The sequence below is a fragment of the Muntiacus reevesi genome, chromosome X (assembly GCF_963930625.1).
Source record: "Muntiacus reevesi chromosome X, mMunRee1.1, whole genome shotgun sequence".
Taxonomy (NCBI): domain Eukaryota; kingdom Metazoa; phylum Chordata; class Mammalia; order Artiodactyla; family Cervidae; genus Muntiacus; species Muntiacus reevesi.
Genome location: NC_089271.1, coordinates 15,036,713 through 15,056,529, shown reverse-complemented (window position 1 = coordinate 15,056,529; position 19,817 = coordinate 15,036,713). Strand labels below are relative to the sequence as shown.

The window sequence follows — 19,817 nt, the reverse complement described above, 5'->3', positions numbered from 1 at the left end:
TGAGTCAGGAGTGCTGCAGTCCATGGCATTGCAAAGAGTTAGACATGATTTAGTGACTGAACAACAGCAACTTGATGTCAAGGGTAACGCATACACTATTTCACTACAAAGCATGGCATTTGCAGTATGTTTGTTTTCAGTTCAGTTCAGTTGCTCAGTCATGTACAACTCTTTGTGACCCCAAAAACCGCAGCACGCCAGGCCTCCCTGTCCATCACCAACTCCTGGAGTCCACCCAAACCCAGGTCCATTGAGTCGGTGATGCAATCCAACCATCTTATCCTCTGTCATCCCCTTCTCCTCCTGCCCTCAATCTTTCCCAGCATCAGGGTCTTTTCCAATGAGTGAGCCCTTCGCATCAGGTGGCCAAAGTACTGGAGTTTCAGCTTCACCATCAGTCCTTCCAATGAACACCCAGGACTGATCTCTTTTAGGATGGACTGGTTGGCTCTCCTTGCAGTCCAAGGGACTCTCAAGAGTCTTCTCCAACACCACAGTTCAAAAGCATCAATTCTTCAGGGCTCAGCTTTCTTTATAGTCCAACTCTCACATCCATACATGACCACTGGAAAAACCATAGCCTTGACCAGATGGACCTTTGTTGGCAAAGTTATGTCTCTGCTTTTTAATATGCTGTCTAGGTTTGTCAAGGCTTTCCTTCCAAAGAGCAAGCATCTTTTAATTTCATCGCCGCAATCACCATCTGCAGTAATTTTGGAGCCTGGAAAAATAAAGTCAGCCACTGTTTCCACTGTTTCCCCATCTGTTTGCCATGAAGTGATGGGACCGGATGCCATGATCTTGATTTTCTGTATGTTGAGCTTTCAGCCAACTTTTTCACTCTCCTCTTTCACTTTCATCAAGAGGCTTTTTAGTTCCTCTCCACTTTCTGCCATAAAGGTGGTGTCATCGGCATATCTGAGATTATTGATATTTCGCCCAACAATCTTGATTCCAGCTTGTGTTTCATCCAGTCCAGCATTTCTCATGATGCACTTTGCATATAAGTTAAATAAGCAGGGTGCCAATATATAGCCTTGACGTACTCCTTTTCCTATCTGGAACCAGACTGTTGTTCCATGTCGGGTTCTAACTGTTGTTTCCTGATTTGCATACAGATTTCTCAGGAGGCAGGTAAGGTGGTCTGGTATTCCCATCTCTTTCAGATTTTTCCACAGTTTGTGGTGATCCACACAGTCAAAGGATTTGGCATAGTCAATAAAGCAGAAATAGATGTTTTTCTGGAACTCTCTTGCTTTTTTGATGATCCAGTGAATGTTGGCAATTTGATCTCTGGTTCCTCTGCCTTTTCTAAAACCAGCTTGAACATCTGGAAGTTCACAGTTCCCGTATTGCTGATGCCTGGCCTGGAGAATTTTAAGCATCAGCTTACTAGCATGTGAGATGAGTGCAACTGTGCGGTAGTTTGAGCATTCTTTGGCATTGCCTTTCTTTGGGACTGGGATGAAAACTGACCTTTTCCAGTCCTGTGGCCACTGCTGGGTTTTCCAGATTTGCTGGCATATTGAGTGCAGCACTTTCACAGCATCATCTTTCAGGATTTGAAATAGCTCACCTGGAATTCCATCACCTCCACTAACTTTGTTCGTAGTGATGCTTCCTAAGGCCCACTTGACTTCACATTCCAGAATGTCTGCCTCTAGGTGAGCGATCACACCATTGTGATTATCTGGGTCGTGAAGATCTTTTTTGGACAGTTCTTCTGTATATTCCTGCCACCTCTTCTTAATATCTTCTCCTTCTGTTAGGTCCATACCATTTTTGTCTTTTACTGAGCCTATCTTTGCATGAAAATGTTCCCTTGGTATCTCTAGTTTTCTTGAAGAGATCTCTAGTCTTTCCCGTTCTATTGTTTTCCTCTATTTCTTTGCATTGATCACTGAGGAAAGCTTTCTTATCTCTCCTTGCTATTCTTTGAAACTCTGCATTCAAATGGGTATATCTTTCCTTTTCTCTTTTGTTTTTTGCTTCCTTTCTTTTCACAGCTATTTGTAAGGCCTCCTCAGACAGCCATTTTGCCTTTTTGCATTCCCTTAATAGATTTCAAAAATTCCCATCTATTTTGAGACTTTTTATGATAATTCACTACTGAATATTGAACCAAATCCACATCTCCATCTGTTGAGAAGATGCTATAGTTTTTCCTTATGATTTGTTAATATGATAAATTACACTATGAATGTCTTAAGACACTCATACACCCCTTAGGATAATCCCAACTTGGTCAGGTTTTTCTATCTGCTAGATTGAGTTGGCTAATACTTGTTTAGGATTTTTGTAACTATATTCATGAGTTAGACCAACAAGTTAATTTCCTTTCTCATATGGTCCACTGTTGTGCTTGATTTGGCTGGAGAGTGATCCCTTTGTCTATACTCTGGAATAGGGTGTATGAGATAAAAAAAATTGTTGCTGTTGTTGAATATCAGTAAAACAAGACATCAGAACCATCTGGACCTCAGTTTTCCTTGAAACAAGATTTTTTAATGATTTTACTTCTTTAAATGTTACAGGATTATTCAGACTTTCTAATTCTTAAAGTCATTTTTGATAAATGCTATTTTTTAGACAGTTATTCATTTTGCCTAATAAGTTTTCACACTTATTGCCATAAAGGTGTTCAAACCCCCCTTATCATCTTAATCTCTGCAAAGGAAATCTTTTTCCATTCCTAATACTGTTTGTGTCATCACTGTGGTTTTCCTTCATCAATCTCACCTAACATTTGTCAAGTTTAATTCTCTTTTCAAAAAGCCAACTTTGGTCTTTTTGTGTCTCTGGATTATATGCTTGCTTTCTGTTCAATTTGTGTCTGCTCATCTCCTTCCATTTACTTTCTTTGGGCTTATCCTATTCTTTTTCTAGCTTAAACTGGTTGCTTGGCTCATTATTTTTCAGCTTTTCTTCTAATATAAGCACCTAGCATTACAACTTTCTTCCAAGCATCTCTTTAATATACTCACATAGGTTTTGATATGTGATACCATTCAGTTTTTAAATTTCCCCAATTTCCATTACAATTTCTTTTATAATAGTAACTTCTTTCTGAAGTTCATCCTTTAGAATTTCCTTTATTGAGTGTCTATTAGTAGGAAGCATAATCAACTTAACTAAAAACTATTTTGCCCTCATTCTTGAAAGATGATTTCACTGAGTACAGAATTCTAGATCGACAGCTATTTTCCCCCCACAACATTGAAAATAACATTTCCCTGTCTCCTGGCCTCCATTATTGCTGTTGAGAAGTCAGATGTCAATGGAATCACTGTTTTTCAGTAGGTAGGCTGTCTTCTGTCTGGTCGCTTTTAAGATCTACTGTTTTTGGTACTCTGCAGTACCAAATGTACCTTGTACCTGCACATTTGCAGGTATTTCTTCATCTTGTTTTTCTTTCATAAGCTGCTAAGCATTGTCAGAATTTCTGAACTATGTGACATCCCAGTAACTTTAAGAAATGTTAAATGACTCTTCAGTCTTTGCACTACTTTCTTTCACCTCTCCTTCTGAAACTCTTTGTTTAACTGTGTGGTATTCTGGCTAATTTTCTAAAACTTGCTGTCTGATTAGCCAGTTCCCTTTTCAACTCTTCAACTGTACTTAGTGATCTAATAAGCTAGTCTTTGATTTTATTTAAATTACTAAATTTTTCATTTCTAGGAGTTCTATTTGGTCTTTTTTTCAAAATACCTTTTTCATTCTTATAATTGATTGGCTACTTCCTCATTTTCTTCATTTCTTTTTCTTTCAATATACTAAACATATTACTTAGTCTATGTCTGATAATTCCAAACCTAAGGGATTGGTATTTTCCAGTGTTTTGTTGCTTCTGCTGGCTCTCTCTTCATTGTGTTCCACTTCTTTGAGTGCTTGGCAACCTTTAACTCTGAATACATATTCCTTGGAAAATTATCTATAGGAATACTTCAGGGCTTAAGAAGAAAATGAGTTCCTCTTCTATTACTCCTGCTAGAAACCTAAAGGCACTATCAACCCGGGCAACTTTGGACTGAAATCTTGGCTTGATAATATGTAGGATTCCTCATTTCTGCTGTCCTAATATTGTGTTCAATGTCCTGTAAATATGACCTTTGAGTAAAGATAGTAGTTTAAATATTTGCAATTAATCCCACTCTTACCTCATCAACAGAATAGTGACAAGAACTGTTTACATTTTTTGTTTAAATTGTTTAAATTTGTAATTGGGAAAAAGGATAGATGACTGATAGCTGAATGAGCAGTAGAGAAGGTAGACAGTAACCCATCTGGACCATAGAAGACCCCAATTCTCAAGAACTAGTGACACCAAACTCTTCAAGAAGTAGGGGTAAAATGAGGAAAGTAGTAAAAAGTAAGCAAAGTTAACTGATAGTGGATCCTATTTCCCACCCTTCAGAAGAAAGGTATATCTCAACAAGACCCTTAACAATCTAGTTCCAGCTACACCTCATGCTGCTTTGGGCTTCAGGATCCCTGCTCCTGTGGTCCCTTCTGCCTGCTAGTGGTCATATTCTGCCTTTAATTCACTTGGATAACTCAGAATACAAATATCTGCTTGAACTAACATTAGAAAGAACTATACATACTCTTGACTGAATGATGTAATCATAAGAGACATGGAAGCTAGTGGGGAGGTTCAAGGTTTTCAGCCACAAAAAATGCTCCCTTTAGGAGCTTAAACATAAGAAATGTTTCTATTTTTTCTTTTTTTTTTTAGTCTGAAAAAATATCTCTCACATATTATTTCAGAAAATCAATACAGGCAGTGTAAAGCCACCCTTTTTGTACCATCTGCTACACTGTAGTTTGGAGAAAGGGGAGTTAATTGGCTACATCTGAGCAGTCACAAGATTTATAGGTTTGATTATCCAAAATAGATGCTTTCACCATGGCGTTTTCATTGTTGTATTAATAATAATAAAGGCATGCTAAAGGGATGAAAAAGCATCATTATAAAAAAAAAGAAAGAACTATACAATTATGTTCCATTCCCATATTTTTAAAAAACTGACTGAAAGAGTTTAGGAGCAGTTAGATCCTGAGATTTTTCTCATACATTCTGCACAGTTTCATCCTGTCTCTCACTCCAGAAAAAGGCTAGAAGTATTTCTTCTCCAGGGAGGACACAAGGCCCACGGGCCATACTGACAGCAGTAAATGTAGTACTCTGAATGTTGAGACACTTCCAGCCCTCTCCCTGTCTGCTTCCAGACTATTGCACCCAGAAACTAGAAGATCGTGCCCTGGGGAATTGGACTAGCCAGGATGGAAGATCTAGGTGTCAACATCAAGAGAAACCAACAAGACGGTCCAGCCAGAATCATTCTACCATGAAGCCCACACACGGCAAGTCCCAACCATTTACTCATGTATTCCATAAGCTTTTTAGACCCCGTTCTTAAATATAAGCAGGTGAAGAAGTACTGCCAGATATCTGCCCAAAATTTTCTAACCTAAGTTAGAACAATAAAAATAGAAAACAACTGACCTCAATGAAACATATTAGCTCTCTATGAGGAAAAATTTTAATGCTATTAACATCATCAGAATGATTATTCAGTTTATTACAGAAACACTGAAACATTTACTGTGTGCCAGGCACTGTTTAAGGTGCTGGAAATATATCAGTAGAAAAAAACACAGAAAAAAAGCTCTATCTTCATGAAGCTTATATACTACTGAGAAAACAGATAATGACGTAAGAGTGAGGGATCAAATTTTTAATATAGTCATCAAGGAAAGCATCAAAAAGAGATTAAAAATGCTATTTGTAAAGATAAAATAATGGGATGCTACTGAAAATAGAATATTCAAAAAATTAAAAATAGCACTTGAAATTAAAAACATGACAGCAGAAAGAAAAAAGCTTAACAGAAATATTAAAAGATAATCTAAGGAAATCTTAAAGAAAGCAGGTTAATATCCAAATAAAAGTTCCACAAAAAGAAATAGAGAAAATAGTAATAAATCAATTAACTAGTTCAAGAAAATTTGCCAGAAATGAAGAATATGAGTTTCTAAATTAAAAACATCTACTGAGTACTCAGGGATGGTAGAAGAAAACAGACTCATGGCAAGGTGCATCAACATGAAATTTCAAAAAACTGGAGTTAGAAGATTCTACAATTTCCAAGCATTAGGCAGAAAAGGAGGGCAAGCTATATATAAAGGGTCAGGTGTCCAAATGGTTTTAGATTTCTTATTATACCACTGGAATCTAGAATTCATTGGAGCACTACCATCAAAATTCTGAAGAAATCTGATTTCTAATCAGTAATTATTTACCCAAACTAGCAGCCTGCATGATGGTTCAATTAGAGATATTTTTAGACACTCAGTGTCTCAAATTGAGCACCACATACCCTTTCCAAGAAAGTTACTCAATGATGCATGCTAGTGTGCTAAGTCACTTCAGCTGTGTCCAACTCTTTGCAATCTCATGGACTGTAGCCCACCAGGCTCCTGCATCCATGGGATTCTCCAGGCAAGAATACTGGTGTGGGTTGCCATGCCCTCCTCCAGGGAATCTTTCCAACCCATGGATCAAACCTACATCTCTTACACCTCCTGCATTTGGAAGTGGGTTATTTACCACTAGTACCACCTGGGAAGCCTCAATCAAAACAAGATAATAAACCAAGAAAGACTAAGACATAACAGGATACAGGAGATCCAACACGGGAGAAATAGGAAGGGAATCCTTGGATGACAGTACAGAAGATACCATGATGAAAACTAAATACCAGGCATAGAACACAATCATTTAAGATTTCTTCACTAAGATGCAACTGATAACTGATATTTCAGAATAAGAGTAACCCTAGGAAACTGAGAGTCTACAGTTGATTCACAGGAAAGTACACTAAAAACAAGATGAGTATTCACTCCAAGGCAAAAAAAAAAACCTGTGCAGCAGGAAAAGTGAAAACTTTACTCTATGACTCACATAGCCACAAAATAATATAAACAATATTAATCTAACCAAAATGATAACAAAAGTATACTGGGAGGGTAGAAGAGGGGAAAGGTGATAGTAGAGAGAAGACAGTAGATGATGACTAAAATTGAAAAGTCAATTAGAGGTTATACAGTATTTTATTTTGAAATATGAAGGAAATACCAAAATAATTAACATTAAAACTCTGTAGCAGAGTGCCTTCTCCCAAATCTTGAGGTAAATCAATGGCCTCAGAGGAACTTCCCAGATCTCACTATGTCCCCTTAGTTCAGCATGGAGCCCTGGCCTTCCCTTCCATCGTATCAGGATATCAGCTGTGATTGATTATTCCCTTTTCCAGGTTTTCTGCTCTCTTTCCAAAAGTTATGTCCACTGACCCTCAATCAAGAGAAGGGAAAACTAAGAATTCCCACTTATTCTACTTGGCTTCAGATTTGGAGCATCAGTAAGAAATCTCAAGATTTACCTACTCACACACATGGCTCCTGGAGGGAGGCAGGCAGAGTTGAGTGTTCCCCAAGCCTCAGCTTTTCCCTTAGCTGCTATTCTTTACTCCCCAAATGGCATTTCTTCCTGTTTATGACTCTGTGTTCATTTCCTTTAATGGTAGGAGATACAAATCTAGCTTCATTCTACCAATTTTATGTCTAATTCATTTGTTGGTCTTCCAAAGCACCTAAGCATACAACCTTGTGTTTAGTAAGTACACAGTGGGTGAATAATTGAAATTGAATTTAGTCAAAATCTTTCTAATAATATCTTCAGTCCATTCACAACCTTAAATTGTTGTTGTTCAGTCGCTTAGTCATGTCCAACTCTGTGAAACCCCATGAACTGCAGCACACCAGGCTTCCCTGTCCTTCACCATCTCCTGGAGCTAGCTCAAACTCATGTCCATTGAGTTAATGATGCCATCCAACCATCTCATCCTCTGTAGCCTCCTTCTCCTCATGCCTTCAATCTTTCCCAGCATCAGGGTCTTTTCCAATGAGTTGGCTCTCGTATCAGGTGGCCTAAGTATTGGAGCTTCAGCTTCAGCATCAGTCCTTCCAATGAATATTCAGGGTTGATTTCCTTTAGGATTGACTGGTTTGATAGATAATCTTGCTGTCCAAAGGACTCTCAAGAGTCTTCTCCAGCACCACCATTCAAAAGCATCAATTCTTTGGCACTCAGCTTTTGTATGGTCTAGCTCTCACATCTGTACATGACTACTGGAAAAACTATAGCTTTTACTATATGGACTTCTGTCAGCAAAATGATGTCTCTGCTTTTTAATACACTGTTTAGGTTTGTCATAGTTTTTCTTCCAAGGAGTAAGGAAGAGGGAAGGAAGACAGGAAGAAGACACTTTTAATTTAGTTACAAAATTAAAAGACCTCAAATTAGATTCAAATATTTTATCCAGCATGCTCCAATCAATTTTTTTAAAAAGTACACCTTCATGCAAAGTGAAACTGAAAACATACTTTGGCTGAATAATCTCTTGTACACATGCAAAAGATGACAACGTACCTGTTAATAGCACCACCTGCTTTCCCAGAAAGGAAGAGAAGGGGAGAAGACAGGGGAGGAGAAAACATTTTCTGCATACATTAAAGGCTATCATACCTATGAATCAATTACAGATTTATTCTTAAAGTCTCATAGTTAAGAAGGTGGGGCATCAGGTATCAGTACAGCTTTGTCAAATAAGTGTCCATTGACAGATGAAAGGATAAAGAAGAAGTGGTACACACACACACATAATGGAATAGTACTCAGCCATAAAAAAGAATGAAATAATTTCATTTGCAGCAACATGGATGAACTGTGATGGTACTATGCTTAGTGAAGTCAGAAAAAGGCAAGTACTGCATGTTTTCACTTGTATATGGAATCTAAAAAATGAAACACATGAATAGATGTAACAGAAACAGAATCATAGAGAACAAATTATTGGTTACCACTGAAGAGAGGGCTAGACGGAAGGGCATGATAGGGGTAGGTAATTAAGAGATACAGACTGCTAGGTATCAAATAAATGACACAAGGATGTAACACACAGCACAAGAAAAATAACCAATATTTTTGATAACTTTAAGTGGAGTATAACTTACAAAAATATCAAATCACTGTGTTGTACACCTGAAAGTAATATAACATTGTAAATTAACTACACTTGAATTTAACATTTTCTATAAGTATAATCAGGGAAAAACTAATAAACACTCACATCTTGACAAATAAATTAAAAGCTTCATAAAAGAACCTACCATTTAATCACAAATTCAGAAAACAGTAATAATTTTCAGTGTTTATTAAATTTATTGAAAGATGTGCATTTTCTGACACTGATCTGCTGAATCTCAGTTTCTCAGAACTGAGATTCTAAAACACTAACCTCTAAACTTTTTTATCCTCTTACTTCATTATGCTTAGAAATTTCCCAACACAATATTATTCATATTTATTACTGTTTATTTACTAATTTCCTTCAGATTTTTACAAAGCCCCAAATCAATGACTAAATGAAAACATGTTCCAGCTTACTGAGTGGAAATAAAGCAGCAGATGTAGCAATTGAAAGCTTCAAGGAACAGAAAGCCAATTCTTCAGGGGAATAAAACTTGGAATAACCTCAGCTGTGGAAAAGGGCTCCCATCCCCCCAGACTAGGAATATTTTATGAAGAAAATAAAAGCTTTCAAATGCCAAAGGAAAAAAAAAACACCTTAAAGGATGGAAAATGTTGAAAGAAGCCTGCCAGTGGGACCTACACTTTTAAGTATCAATCAAATAGAGTTGGCCATATGCAAGGCTTCAAGGATTTCATCAGTGAGGACCATTCCTCTTCTTGGCAAGTTCATAAAAATGGCTATTTCTTTGTAAAAAAAATTGTTCTTTCCTTCTCTCCTTTCTAATCACAAAAGCATGTGTAAGCTTCTGTCTGCCCCCTGATCACCCAGTTACACACAGTGATGGATTCATGTCATATACACCTATATATATAATAAAGTATGTGCCAGGAGTACCTTTCCAACAATACTTGTGCCCTGATGATGCCTGACTCACCTTAAAAAATAAAAGGGCATTAAATTCTCTGTTAAGTAGAATAATTTTTTTCACCAGTTAAAATAAATGGACTTACCCATGCCTTGGAACTATTCAAGAAAATATTAATGATTGTATTTGGAAAGGTAATTACATCAAATTCCATTCTTTCACTTTACAGATGAGAAATTTTAAGCCTGGGACAGTAAAATGACATCACCAAGGTCACAAGGCTACTGTGATGCAGCAATCAGTATCATATTTTGAACCTATAGGACATGTAATGGTAAAGAGCAAAAGAGGGCAGTGATATGGGAAATAAGCAGTTCCAAAGGGGTTATTCTCCATCCAGAGAAAAAGTATGTCAGAAGGCTGCAGAGAAAGACTACTGGAACTAAGGGATGTTTCTGTATATGCTACACACCACAAACTCCCTTAAGTGAGATGCTAAACACTACCTAAAAATGTGTCACTCTAGCAAATATTTAGCCTTCTTAGTCATGTGAACACCTCTTCACAAGCCTACATACAATTCCTCTGCTTTGTAAAATATTCAGTGTAGTACTGACATACAGATCAACGAAACAGAATAGAGGGTCCAGAAATAAACCCTTATATTTACAGACAAATGATTTTCAACCAAGATGCCAAGGCAATTCAATAGGGAAAGGAGAGTATTTTTTCAACAAACAGTACTGGGACAAGTTGGATATCCACATATAAAAAGAAGAACTTAGACTCTTACCTCACACTATATACAAAAATTAAATCAAAATGGATTAGAGACATGACTGTAAGAGCTAAAATTATAACATCTTTAGAAGCAAACAGGAGAAGACCTTCAAGACCTTGAGTTGGGCAAAGATTTCTTAGATTTGACACCAAAAGCACAATCTAATCAGGAAAGAATTCATAAATTGCACTTCATCTAAATTTAAAACTTCTGTGCTTTAAAAGACACCATTAAGAAAATGAAAGGACAAGGCACAGATTAGGGGAAAATGTTTGAAAACCACATATCTGAAAATACAAAGAACTCCAGAATATACAACTCAACAATAAAAAAGACAAACACCCAATTTAAAAGTGAGCAAATGATTTGAGTAGATATTTCACCAAAGATACAGGCATCACTAATAAGCACATGAAAAGACACCCAACATCATTAGTCATCAGGGAAATGTAAGTAAAAATCACAAAGAAATACCACATTGTTACATATACACCATGGAATATTACTCAGCCGTTACAAAGAATTCATTTGAATCAGTTCTAATGAGATGGATGAAACTGGAGCCCATTATACAGAGTGAAGTAAGCCAGAAAGATAAAGAACATTACAGTATACTAACACATATATATGGAATTTAGATAGATGGTAGCGATAACCCTATATGCAAAACAGAAAAAGAGACACAGAAGTACAGAACAGACTTTTGAACTCTGGGGGAGAAGGTGAGGGTGGGATGTTTTGAAAGAACAGCATGTATATTATCTATGGTGAAACAGACCACCAGCCCAGGTGGGATGCATGAGTCAAGTGCTCGGGCCTGGTGCACTGGGAGGACCCTGAGGAGTCGGGTGGAGAGGGAGGTGGGAGGGGGGATCGGGATGGGGAATACGTGTAACTATATGGCTGATTCATGTCAATGTATGACAAAACCCACTGAAATGTTTTGAAGTGATTGGCCTCCAACTAATAAAATAATATTAAAAAAAAAAAAAAAGAAATACCACATTGTACCACAGCTGTAACAAAAAATTATAAGTGCTGGTGAATATATTAAGAAGTAGTAAGCATTGCTGATGGGAATGTAAGATGGTACATGTACTTTAGAAACCAGTTGGCAATCTCTTTAAAAGTTAAAGGGACTTCCCTGGTGGTCCAGTGGTTAAGACTTTGCACTTCCAATGTAGGGGGCGTGGCTTCAAACCCTTGAGAACTAGGATCCCACATGCCATTCAGCACAGCAAAAAAAAAAAAGTTACATCAGCGATTCCACTCCCAGGTATCTTGACAAGAGAAATGAAAACATATCATCACACAAAGATTTTCATGCATTCAGATCCTGACATCATTACTCCTAATAGATAAAAATAGAAACCAACTCTGATGTCCAATGAACTGAAGAATGGATAGACAAGATGTGGTTCAGCCATACAATGGACTACTATCCAGCAATAAAAAGAAATTAAATACAGATACATGCTACAACATGTATGAATCTCAAAAACATTATACAAAGTAAAGGAAGCCAGACACAAAAGATTCCAATTGTATGATTCTATTTATTATGAAATGTCCAGAAAGGGAAAATCTATAGAAACAGAAAGTAGATTAGTAGTTGTCTGGGACTAGGCACTGGGATTAACTCTAAGGCATTAAAGAATATTATTGGGATATTGAAAATGTTCTAAAACTGGATTATGGGGACAGTAGCAAAATTTCATAAATTTACTAGAAATCATTGAGCAGTTCACTTAAAATGGATGGTAGTTTAAAAACATTTATGGTCTAGAAATCATACCTCAATGGTTGCTTTCTTTAAATTGAAGTAAAGCTGATTGATAAGGTTGTGTTAGTTTCTGGTGTACAGCAAAATGATTCAGTTATATATATATATATTCTTACAAGATATTAAATATGGTTCCCTGTACTACACAGTAGGATCGTGCTGTTTGTTCAATATTTTTTTTAAGCTACCCATGGGGAAAAAGTAAAATTAATCATATGGGAATACAGGGGAAACATGATGGGCCATAGTTAATCATTGTTGAAGCTACAGGTTCAGTATTCCATACTTTTTCTCACATATATATGACTTTTTATAATAACCTATTTTTTAATAATTAAAAAATAGATATATTCCTAACATCTCCCAAGTATTTATGAAGGCAAAACTTCCTTTCCTATCATGTGGAAGGAAACACAAGAAAATTATACTATTTAGTTTCTTGCATATAAAGGGCACCAAGTTTATTCTCTAGTATACTTTTAAACTTTAGATATTAGTGTTATTACCTATAGAAAAATAGCAAAGTATGACCCCCAAATTAAATTCACATAAACTGCTTTCTCTGATACCAAATTTGCTGCAGCAAAGATCTGAACAAATATTTCCCATCTTCAAAGGATTCTTTTCTAAAATTTTTTTAGTGTTTTATTAAAGAAATTTTAACCTCTATTCATTTTTTTTGTAATATCTTAGGCTAGGCCGTGAGCAGCATGCAGGATCCTGGGTCCCCAACCAGGGATCAGGCCTGTGCTCCCTGCATTGGGAGTACACAAACCATCAAGGAAGTCCTATCTTTAAAGGATTCTGATGGACAACAAGCAGTTACATTCTTTGGATCTCTGTCTCCTCACATGGAACATGTGAGAGTTGGCCAAAATGACAAAAGAACTCAAGTTCTCTTCTTCTTTAGCACTGATATTCTAACATTGTAGAATTTATTTGACAGTGTTTACCGATAACTCCTTCTTCCTGCACCCCAGAATATGTGTGTGACAAGGATTAATTAGGTCTCAAATGGAGACACAGATGGAGTTAAACAACAAATACACCTAAGATTTAACTTCAGTGAAAGTCAAGTTTCATTTCTCATATGAGAATTTATGTAAGTGCGTTTTTCCTAATCCTTTTACTATTAAACTCCTTAAATTACCAGTTGTGTGTATGTGTGTGTGTGCACTCCTGAGTGGGCATGTGTGTTGGAAGGAAGGAAAGTAGGCAGGAAGCCAGGCATGCAGCCTAGAAAAAGATTCCATCAGAACTCTTTTCCATCAAGAATTTTTAAAATAAGACTTTATAGTCAAACCAAATTTTACTCTTAAACATTTCAAGATGATAAAAACTACTTCACATCAAATTTTCCTAATCACTCCACAACCATTTGCAATCTGCGTTAACCCTACCATGCCAATGGAAGGCTCTAAGACTTCCTGGGGAAACAGTTTACAAACTCTCTCTCCACTAGTCTCCATTTTCTTTGGCCAGTCAGCAGACGCTAGCCTTCCAGCCTCCACTTTATTCTGAAATATACTTCACCTTGGGCATGTCAGGCCATGGTACTGTGTCCCTTAGTTTTTACATAGAAGGTCCTGAAGGATTTTGGGGAGGAAGGTGACATCATAGTTGTGCTCAAAACAATTAATCCTGTTGTTCTATGAAGTAAAGAATGAAACAAGCAAATCAGACTGGAGATTACTTTAGAAGACTCCCAGGAAACTGGCAATGAAAACTGAACCAAGGCAAATATCAAAAAAGGATCAACAAACTGGAGTCAAACAATTTGACTCCAAAAATCAGATCTACCCTTCAATGGTTAGCTTAACTGTATGGTTGGTATGCCCCCCAGCAACATATCCACAGATCATTCCAGTTAGAAACCACCTAGACTCAGCACCATTCTCACATGTAACTGTAATACTAATTGGCAGATGTGGGGCCTTATCCATATTCCTCTTGGGAGTCTCTATGGTACCAACCACATAGTTAAGTGCTATGTAAGTACTGGTTAAATGAATAAGACACTTTTCCTGGTCACCAGGAATGAAGTCTATTTCAGTTTTCATATACTTCTATAAACTCAAAATTCATATAAAGAATTTAGTGATGCATTGAGAATTAAATTGTTGTACAGTACTCTTCAGCTTAAAGCTTTATAAAGGTGATAAGCAAAATGTTCAACAATTGGGAAATGGTTAAATAAGCCATGGTTGGGACTTCCTTGGCAGTCCAGTGGTTAAGACTCTGCTTCCACTGCAGGGGGCATAGGTTCGATCCCTGGTTGGGGAACTAAGATCCCACATCCCACACAGCATGGTCAATAAATAAGTAAGCAACCAAGCAAGCCGTGGTCCAAGTTAACAGAGGTAAATGAAATAAAAGAGTATCACCATTTCACAACTACTAATTAAGTCAAGGATCTAAGCAGTGGTTTGCTAGGAACAGCTCATACTAGCTTGGGAGAACCAACTGAGTAGATCTGTCCCAACCCCACATTCAGTGACACATAAGTAAGACTGAAATGGGCCATGGCGGGAATGTTAACACCATGAAAATTAACAATGGCTAGTTGTTAAATATTCATTATCATACCACTAGATATACATATACTAGATATGGTGATCGATACTTGATAAAAAATCATTGTTTGAAAGGTTGTTGGGGATCTTTATCATAACGTACCAATCAGGCTAATACTACATGAATCCACTGATCAATCAAACATGACAAAAACAGAGGCATCAGACATTAAGAACCTATTAATGTGATGCAGTAGGAAGTACACAGCATCACTAAGAAGTTTTCTTGCCGAAAACAGAATATGATTCTAATCAAGTCTAGACCTATCCACTTGTTTATAGGACATACAGGAGACAGAAGAAGAGAGAACAAGCCAAATACAGAATGAGGAAATGTCTACAGAATGGATGATTTTCTAATGAATAGCAAGGGAGGGGCTGAAGAAAGACTATTAATAAGAGACTTAACAGATGCAAAACAAGTACAATGTGCATGCTGCCCTTGCTTGGATCATGACTGGAGCAAGTTGCTATAAAGACATACTTGAAACAATTCAGGGAATCTGAACACTGGCTAGATAGTAGATGATATTAAGGAATTGTTACTAATTTTGTTACATGATCAAAGCTTAGTCATTGGTTTAAATGCCTTATCTGCTAGAGATACAGCTCCGGGAGTTGGTGATGGACAGGGAAGCCTGGTGTGCTGCAGTCCATGGGGTCGCAAAGAGTTGGACACGACTGAGTGACTGAACTGAACTGAACTGATGTATGAAACTATTACACCACCTGAGATTTGCTTCAAAATAACCTGGGGGTGGGGGTTCTCTACTTTTACACACATTTAAAATTTTTCAGTAATAAGTTTTTAACAGAGTAGCCAGAGTACAGAACATGTATAAAAGAATGACAAAATTACCAGTACTGACATGGATGTATCTTCAAGAAATAACATAGTATGCAAAAGCATGGGGGAAACGTGCACAATGTGATGCCAATTATTTTAAATACAAAAAACATGAAAATGATGTCATAGGTATACATGTACATTAATAAGTGCACCAGAAAATGTCAGAGAAATACATTCGCAGGGGAGGACACTAGGTTTGGTGGGGATGAAGTTAAGGGGCACATCAGTAATGTGTGAATTTTGCATGCAAAAAAAAAGTATTTTTCTATTACTTAAACAAGTTTTATAAGCATTTTAAAAACAAAGGTTATGCTAACATTTCTCACCACATCTTTCAGAGACTCCAGTCCCGTTCCTCCCCTCGTTAAAGCACTCAGCCAGCAGGGATGCCTGTAAAGCTGGACAGTGGATCTAAAAGAGAAAGTACCCTGCCCAATGGCAGGACCAGATGCACCTTCACCTCAGCAAGCCTTTGTAACCCTCCAACTTTTTGTCTTCTACAGATACAAATCACAAACTGGTACTAGAAAAGCTCTCACATAGCTTACTGGAAAAGAAGAAATCCCTAAAAATGGAGAACAGAACCAGGAAAAGGCAAAAAAACAAACAAACAAACAAAAAAAACCAGTACACTGCAACCACAGCTTCGAAAGGCTGAAGTTGGCGTGAGTCTGGATGAACACGCTGAACACTGGCACAGATAAACTTGAATCACCTGAACTGTGTTTTAACCTTCAAAAATATTCATCAAGCCCAACAGCCCATTCATGTCTATTTCTTTATGTTTAAATGAACTTCCAGACTTCATAGCTCATGACAAAGTAACACTATACTGCAGCCAACACCTTTCATGTATCAACTACTGAGAAGTACAATGGGAAATCTTAATGTTCTATCACTATGAGTTGTGAGTGTGTTACTTCTCATGATAGACCCCTCCACAAACAAAAGCAGGCCTGAAAGCAAGGACTGAGGTCTAGGAAACTGGAAGGCATTCCCTGGCCCTTCAAAGGTGAATGACTGCAGTGGCAGCCAATTGCCCAGGTCTGGAGATGAGTTCCAGTCCTCAGCTGATTGGTGAAGCAGGGTGAGGCCTGTGACCAGCAGGAATAATAGCGTTCTGCCTTCTACCCTCTCTAAGAACTCAATCTGCAGCAGAAGCAGCTGAACAGAGAGAGAGAGAGACATGCCTAGTAAACATCTGGTTAAGGAGACAACTTGGGAGAGGCAAGTAGGGTAGAGAAAAGAGAACTTTTTCTCTTTTTAGAGAAAAGAACTTGCCCCTTCTTGAGGCAACAGAGTTTAGGCTCCAGCATTGGACTGCACAAGTTTAAGCCTAGCTCCACCATAAACTACCTCCATAACCTTGGCCAAATTAACTTCTGCACCTCAGTTTCTGCATCTCAAAATAAGGATCAAATAGCATCTACCTCATTAGGATTGTTGTGAGAATAAGAGATAATGCATATAAAGTGCTTTAAATGTGTCCTTTGTACAAAGTAAGCCTCAAATTCTTAATAGCCGTTCTCATTCTGCTATCTAGTACTAATGGAGTTAGTGTTAATTGAGTAGAGAGGCCCCCCTCCCCACTCCCCCACAAAAGAAAACTGTTGCAAATAGGGAAACCTTGCTTAGGACAGAATGCATACAGCATACTGATGGGTAAAGAATACACTATTCAACAAATGGGACTAAATCAATTGGTTTCACTATGAGAGAAGACTGGATACTCTCAATAATGATTTTTTCAAAGTTGTTGCTGTCACTCAGTTGGGTCTGGCCCTCTTGCAATCCCAGGGACAGTCCGTGGGGTTTCCCAGAGAAGAATATTGGAATGGGTTGTCATTTCCTTTCCCAGGGAATCCTCTCCACCCAGGGATCGAACCCTCATCTCCTGCATTGGCACTGCTATTTAGATAGCAATACTTTACGGCTGAGCCACCAGGGAAGCTGGTGTTTCCTAAACATTCAAAGGGATTTCCTCTTTGATTTGTGGACAGATGCAAGATTAGATAAGCAGTCCAATAATGAGTATGTTCCCTACCTGTTAAGGATAGTACATGCCCAGACAACTAATAGACGAGTTCAACAAAGTTTCAATATAAAAGATCAGTATATCAAAAAAATTATATTTCTATACACCAGCAATGAAGACTACAAAAATGAAATTAAAATAATTTCCTCTAGAATAAAATCTTAAATAAAATACAGTCATTTCTCAGGTGCCCTGTGGGACTGAATCCACAACCCTCTGTGGATACAAAAATCCAAGGATGCTCAAGTTCCTTACTTAAAATGATGTAGAACTTGCATATAACCTATGCACATCCTCACATATACTTTAAATCAACTCTAGATTACTTATAACATCTACTACAATGTAAATGACATGTCAAACTTTTTGTATAGAACTTCCTGGAATTTTTCCTCTAATACTTTCAGTCCACAATTGGTTGAATCAGTAGATGCACAAACTGAGGATACAGAGGGCTAAGAATTTGAAGAAATGAAATCTGTATGCTGAAAATCACAAAACATTGTTGAATGAAACTAAATACTTATATAAATAGAAATACAACCATTACAACTAGAAGACTTAATGCTGTTAAAATGAAAAATACCAAGTTGTACTATATATATATATTTTTTAAACAAATTTTATTTGTCAATTAACCTCAATAAAGTTGTGGGGGCAGAATATGAAGATAATAATACTAACCAAACTTACCTACAGATTCAATACAATTCCCAACAAAATCTCAGCTGGCTTTTTCTTTTTGCTAACAGAAATTGACAAGCTGATTCTAAATTTCATATGAAAATCCAAGGGACCCAGAATAACCAAAACAATCTTGAAAAAGAAGAATAAAGTGGATAGTTACACACTTTTCAAATTCAAAACATTACAATTCTGGAATAATCAATATAGTATGGCACTGGCATAAGGAAAGACATACAGATCAATGCAATAGAAATAAGAGTCAAGAAATAAACCCTTATATTATGGTCACTGATTTTCAAAGGGATACCAGGAAAACTAACCAAGGAGTTAATCGTTTTGTCAACAAATGGTACTGGGACAACTGAATAGTCATATGCAAAAAAGTGAATTTGGACCCCTATATACAAAAACCACCTCAAATGGATCACAGATCTAATGCAAGAGCTAAAAATATAAAAAACTTAAAAGAAAATGGGAGTAAATTTTTGTGACCCTGAGTTAGGCATTTTTTCTTAGATATGAACACCAAAAGGACAAATGAGAGAAGAAAAATAGATAAAGTGGACTTCATCAAAATTAAGAACTTTTGTACTTCAAAGAACATCATGAAAAAGGGTGAAAGGACAACCCACAAAATGAGGGGAAATATTTGTGAATCATGTATCTGAAAAGGGACTTCCACCCAGAATATATTAAAAAAAAAAAAAACCCTTACAACTCAACAACAAAAAAAGACAGCCCAATTTAAAAAATGACAAAGATTCTGAATAGACATTTCTCCAAAGATGATATAAATGTAGCGAAAAAGCACATGAAAAGACGTTTGACATCATTAGTCGTTAGAAAATGTAAATGAAAACCATAAAGACATATCACTTCATACCTACTAGGATGGCTAAAAAATAAAGGACATACAATACGAAAGGTTTCAAGGATGTGAAGGAATTATAATCCTCATACATAGCTTACGGTATGGTAAAATGGTACAGATGCTGTGGAAAATAGCTCAGTAGTTTCTCAAACTGTTCAACAAAGAACTAACATAGAACTCAGAAATTCTACTCACATAGATGCCCAAGATAAAGAAACATATATGTTTATGCAAAAACTTGTACATGAATGTTTGTTTATACCTATATTATGCATAA

The 19,817-nt window shown here is 37.0% G+C and overlaps 1 protein-coding gene across 2 annotated transcripts in view; it reads right to left on the bottom strand.

Annotated features, from left to right (window-relative positions):
• REPS2 (RALBP1 associated Eps domain containing 2) overlaps positions 1-19,817 on the bottom strand; it is a 254,183-nt gene that overhangs the window by 68,447 nt on the left and 165,919 nt on the right. The gene's annotated exons all lie outside the window — the stretch shown is intronic.